The sequence below is a fragment of the Nelumbo nucifera genome, chromosome 2 (genome assembly GCF_055504915.1).
Source record: "Nelumbo nucifera cultivar China Antique chromosome 2, China Antique-T2T, whole genome shotgun sequence".
Classification (NCBI taxonomy): domain Eukaryota; kingdom Viridiplantae; phylum Streptophyta; class Magnoliopsida; order Proteales; family Nelumbonaceae; genus Nelumbo; species Nelumbo nucifera.
This window is the reverse complement of record NC_142650.1, coordinates 68,387,363-68,393,362: the sequence shown is the minus strand read 5'-3', so window position 1 is coordinate 68,393,362 and position 6,000 is coordinate 68,387,363.

Below are 6,000 nucleotides of genomic sequence, written 5' to 3'. Positions count from 1 at the left end.
ATTGAATTGAGAATTTTTATTGTAGTAGAGAAGATATTTTTAACATGGGTTTTAAAGCACAAAAACATAGATAATGCATTAGATTTATGTGCAATAGAGAAAATCCAACAAAATCAATTATAATCATTCATAAACAAGACATAATAACAAAAAATAAATCACTAGCAAACATCTCAATAGAGGAAAGAACTTGATTAACAACCCAAAGAGATGGATGGTCCAAACAAAGATACCAAGAATGAGAAACCAATTCACCAACAAAAAGAGATGGTGAACTCAAGAGCCGATATAGACCATTCTTATTAAGACCGAGCATGAGGATGCTCCCCGAGGATTGATCCCTCACCAAAAATTAATAAAAAATAGAATTATATATAAAATAGTATATTATAAATAATATATATATCAATTGCTTTGGCTAACTACCGGTTTTTTATATTGGTTAACCAATGTTTTCGGTTTTTCGAAAATATCAAATCAACCAGTTTGGTTAACAAGAATTTGTTGTCTGGTCTCATTCGTTCAATTCGGTTTTTCGGTTTTTTAGTTTTTTTTGCTCACCCCTATGACTTAGTAGTAACTAAAGTAATAAATCCATCATAATCAGCTCCGAGTCCCCCAAGAAAACTAAGAAATAAATAAATCTTGATTATGAACTAGTTCAAACACAGTAGCTAATTATTTAGCATAATTTTTAGCTTTTTGAATATACTCAAATATAGAAGAAGATCCCTTCTTAAGAGACATAAGTTGCATTCAAAGATGAAGTAATCGGGCTAGGGAATGAGAAGAAAAAGCTTCGTCCTCTAAGGTTTTCCAGACCTCTTTAGATGTTTTAAGTCTAACGACTTGATTAATAACATTTTCATGATGAAGTGAGGAAATAAGCCCACTTAATATGAATTGATCAAGTTTCATCTAGGGGTGATCATGGGCCGGGCCGGGCTTTGCATTTATGATAAGAGTTATAGCTTAGGCTCGGGCCCAGCCCGGCCCGAGGTTTTGGGCCTGAAATATAAGCCTTAGCCCATGTCTATACGGGCCCGGGCCGGGTCGATTGGATTCCGAGTTAATGTCACTCATATATAAAACATTACCTATCTATATATTAAATGACATAACATGTGCATAAACTTATTTTATACATTATATAATATAAAATATTACATATAATATAAATTATACATGTCATGTTATAATATTTATATAAAAAATATATAATAAAATGTAAAATAACATGTATACATTATACACAAAATGTGTAAGTTTAAATATATGCGGACCGGGCCGGGCCGGGCTTGAAGTATTAAGCCCAAGTCTATCCCTAAAATTTGCGGCCCTGATGTGGGCCCGGGCCCAGGCCGGGCCGGGCTGAAATGGTCACCCCTAGTTTCATCCATGTTAAATATCTAGGATTAAGAGTAGAAGCAGATGAATTTGTACCTAAGATTTTTGGGGTTTTTACCGTTCAGTCTACTTCTGAAATTCTAGCTCCATCGTACAGTTGGGGGTAGGTGCCAGCTCGAAATTGATGCCAATTCATGAACGGATATGGGTGTTATAGGTGAAGGTATTCATAAATTTAATTTGTTGTAGATCTACAGTTCAAATCTAAATTCTGATGTGGAGTGCAGTCTAAAAATCCCAAGATTTTTTTTATGGACAAGGTAATTCACATTACCCATCTATGATCCCTTCAATCTCATGAGTGCAAAAAATTGGAAGAAATTATGCTCTCCACACCAAATAGTAAGCTCCTTTAAGCTTCAAAGGAAGGTATAACATGTGATGTTGGAGGCATTGACTATAGAAGAGAGAAAGTGGTGAGAGAATTGGAGATGACTGATGAAGAGGAGAAGGGTAATTAGTGGAGAGTCCTAGGACTCATGTTTCCTTATCTAGCTAGAAATCCTAGTGAAGAATCCTACAGCTACCAATGCCTAACCTTCAGCATTTTTCGCTTTCAGATTTTGGGTGTGTTTGGTACATTGTTGTTTTTAACTGAAATGTTTTAGGTTTATGAATGCAAACTAGTGAGAAATGTGTTGTCATATCAAATATGAAAAGTCATTCAACAAGAAAAATGCATGTGTAAGATTGATCATTGACGTTTATAATTGAAACGTTAAATTAAGGTTTCAGGTAAAAACAGCAATATTATCAAACACAACCTTTATTAGCATTAGACCAAGCAATAGAGTTGTCATTTCAAATGCTCCATCTATATTAGAAAACAATGCCTCATGATTTAATTGAATAATAAGCAAGTTACCAAAAAATGACCTATCAGCAAATCAAGTGGAACTACAATAAAGAATCTCAACTCAACTGCTTAGCCACTTGTTTTTTTTTTTCTTTTTGTTTCTTTTTATAACAAACAGAAAGCAAATAAATAGATTTTTCAATATCATTTCTTTCGGGCAATGTAGACTTTTCCCTAACATCAATAACCAATCAAGTATAAAAGCATTCTTGTCATATTGTTCAAGAATTCTAAATAATTAGAAGGTTTCATCTACTTCAATTCCTTACACAAATACAGCTATACCATATCTCCATCATGAAATTTGACACCCCTTGTACTATTTTCTTATCTACTTCAATCTTTTGATGAACAAGTTGAATATATTCTTTGCAAGAAAGCATTATCCCCTCTTATTAATTTCAATTTCTTCCCCACCCATGAAAAGAATATCAAATGACATGATGATTAATGAAGAAAATTGTAACGTTTTAAAATGTGATATTATGGCTTAGTTTGGAAGGAGTACAAATGCAAATATGTAGAGTGTAAAACCTTATGTTTAGTATTATTTTGTATATATATATTTGCACTGTACATATTTGTATTTGTACTCTTTCACTAAACCTAAGGGACAGTTTGGAAGGAGTACAAGTACGAATATGTACTGTGCAAATACATAAAAAAAAATAATACAAAATACAAGATTTTACACTCTACAAATTTGCATTTGTACTCCTTCAAAGGAGATAAATTGTGTTTACAGGGTACAAATGATGATGAACTTACTAGAATTCTGGACAAGGTCAACTACAAGAAACACTCAGGAAACATCCAAGGCCAGATTCTGGAAAATTTTTTGTCACTGAAAATTCCGTTTCGTTCTTTGTTTTCCCCTTTCTCTTCTTTTTCTCTCTCATGTGGAGGATTTTCACAGTGAACTGAGTCTTGAATCCCGCGGTGCAAATCAGTTTCCTCTGGCTAGTTGTCTAAAAAGGGTTCACCTCCACTTCTTAGCCAAGCCTATTTCTTGTTAAATGAAGTTTTAGGCTTCAGCTCAATAATCTTTTTGCCACTTAGACAAAGTAAAAACTTATTCTTTCTTTCAAAATTTGAACTTTCTATAGCTGGTATACAAGCCAAAAAATCTGATAAATGGTAAACGCTACTAGATTATGCTAATAACCAAATAGTTGTTTTCTAGTCGATCCACATGAAAAAAAAAATCTAAAAAACTGCCTAGGAACCTTCCACCTGAAAACATATTCCCCTATAAATCTGTTCTCATGGGCAATTTTCAGCCCAAATCCTTTACACCTTACATCCAAGGGTTCGACTATAATATTGAAAAGACATGATACGAAAAAAGCTTATAATCAATCAATTGGTATCACAAAAGCGATAACAAATAAGAAGGTATTGATCAAAAGTCACAGCGGTTTTGATTGTTTGGATTGGTCAAAACTCTTCTAATATCATGACTTCCCGGCATTATAGGTTTTCCCTACATCCAAACCAAGGCATTTAATGGGCAGTTTCTGAACAAAAACTTACAGTCTTTGGATGCATAGAGTTGAGGCTCAATGTACCGACCTTGGCTTCCTGGCCTAAAGAGATGATCAATCAGGTGGTATTAATAAAAAATTCACAGGGTGATTTAATTGGTCAAAATTCTTCCGATACCATGTCTTTCCGGTATTATAAATTTTTTCTATAATTTTTTTATTTTTGTATATCATATCTTTCCGAAGTCATAATTAAACCATAATATATAAGTATAACTTTGTTGATAATATAAAGATTCGACTATGATGCCAGAAAAACTTAAAACCAACCAATCAACATCATAAAAGTGTCATCCAATCGCATGGGTTTTCATCAAAATTCACAAAGTGTTATGATTGGTTGAAGTCTTTCCGGTATCATGTTTTTCTGGCATCATAGATTATTTTCCCTATTGATAAATACTAAATATAGTTTTGGCATCTCTTATTGTTATTTTATTTTATTTTTCATCCAGTTTTTGCTATGATGGAAAATTTGACCATTCAGTCAAGAACATTTTTTTGTTCATAAATCATTGAAGAAGGTGCCGTAAAGGCACATTGGACATCTTAAAAATTTCTAATGTCATGTGAAGATTCAGTCATTAAAACTGATCAACGGAGGAATTGAAACAAACAAACCCTAAACTATAAAGGCTGAGTATGTTAATACTCATCGGAAAAACCCTATAATACAAGGGCTAAGTATGTTAATAGGTATTCCCAAGAAGAAGAGGTACAAGTAATTTATCCAATAAAGAAAAAGAACAATAACAACCCAATTGTGCTCTCAACACAACTGTCCTATCCCCATTTGCTACAGAACTCAATACAGGGTTGCAATTTTGAACCGGGTGCCCGGTCCAAAAATGGGTCTCTCTCTCTCTCATGAATTATGGATCCCTTCGTGAACTCGGAGAGCAAATGCCTTGTGCAGCAGCACCAGCCGAATTGACAAGACTCTGAGCCCCAACCATACAATGTTGCGCCAGTACGGACTGAGGTCAGCTGATTTTGTCATACTCGGTCGAATGTTTGGATTATGCCAAATCCAAGGTCTCATGCATGATCTGGCCGATCGAGACTGATTAAGACAAATTAGAGGGTGATTAGGACGAGTCTTGCCATGAATAGGCCAGGCTGAGGGCTGTACTTGCTTGGTTTGTGGCACTTGTTATTCCAATTTGAGTTAATAATTCAAAGAGCAAGATGACCGTGGGCCCACTCGTGACCTCGGCCCACAACAATAATTCGAAGTAAGTGAGTGGGCCACTGGACGGCCCAAAGGGGAAAGAGACAGGGATCAGTTTGGGAGGGCTGATCTGAAGATTCAGTTAAGCTGGTTCAATTGCTTTGAAGCGTTCCAAATCTGGCTTTTAGTTATGTTTGATGAAAATTTTAAAGAGCTCAAACTGATTCCTTCAGCCTTTTAATTTAGCTAATTCCAACTTTTCAAGTGCCTTAAATAAACAATTGAACTAACTTAGCTGAATGTTCATCTTAACCTTTCCAAAGGGGCACATATTCAAAAAGGCTAAGCGAATCAGCGGATCGTCTTTCAACTAACAGGCTGACAGCCATTTAGGGCCGTCAAGATTTTTCATTAAAATAGTTTAGGCCGTGTTTGATTGTAGTGCAATCTTAATGAAAAGAATATAAATTTTGGTTTAATTTTGTTTTGGGTTTTACTCCATTTTGCGTAAAGTAAATTTTACTTCGTTTATACTGCAATATTCAAATAAAATAAGGTAAAATTTGAAAACAAAAACAAGTTAAAATTTACACTATTATAGTTTTACATCAATGCAAATTTATTTGCACTGCAACCAAACACAACCTTATGGGTGGTGGTCCATGGGGGGGACAACCTCGAAAACCAAAGCTGCAGCCCTCCAAATGGGCACAAGATACAGCGGTGTAATGTCACTACAAGCAGAGGAACCAAAGTTTTAAATTTGACCAATCAATTCAAATCTCTTAATTCGAATCAGAGTAAACTGAATTGTTTTGCCATCATATTCCATCAAATAAAGAAATAACGTGCAATGCAATTTGATTAGAGAAAAATGAAGGGAATTTGGATAATCCTATATTTGTATAGCAATGTTGATAATTAATTTAGATATTTATTAGATTGAATCAGGTTATATCTGAATTTGATTTAATAAATTAAAATAGCTTTAAGTTTGATGTTGGAATTCGACCAACAATCAT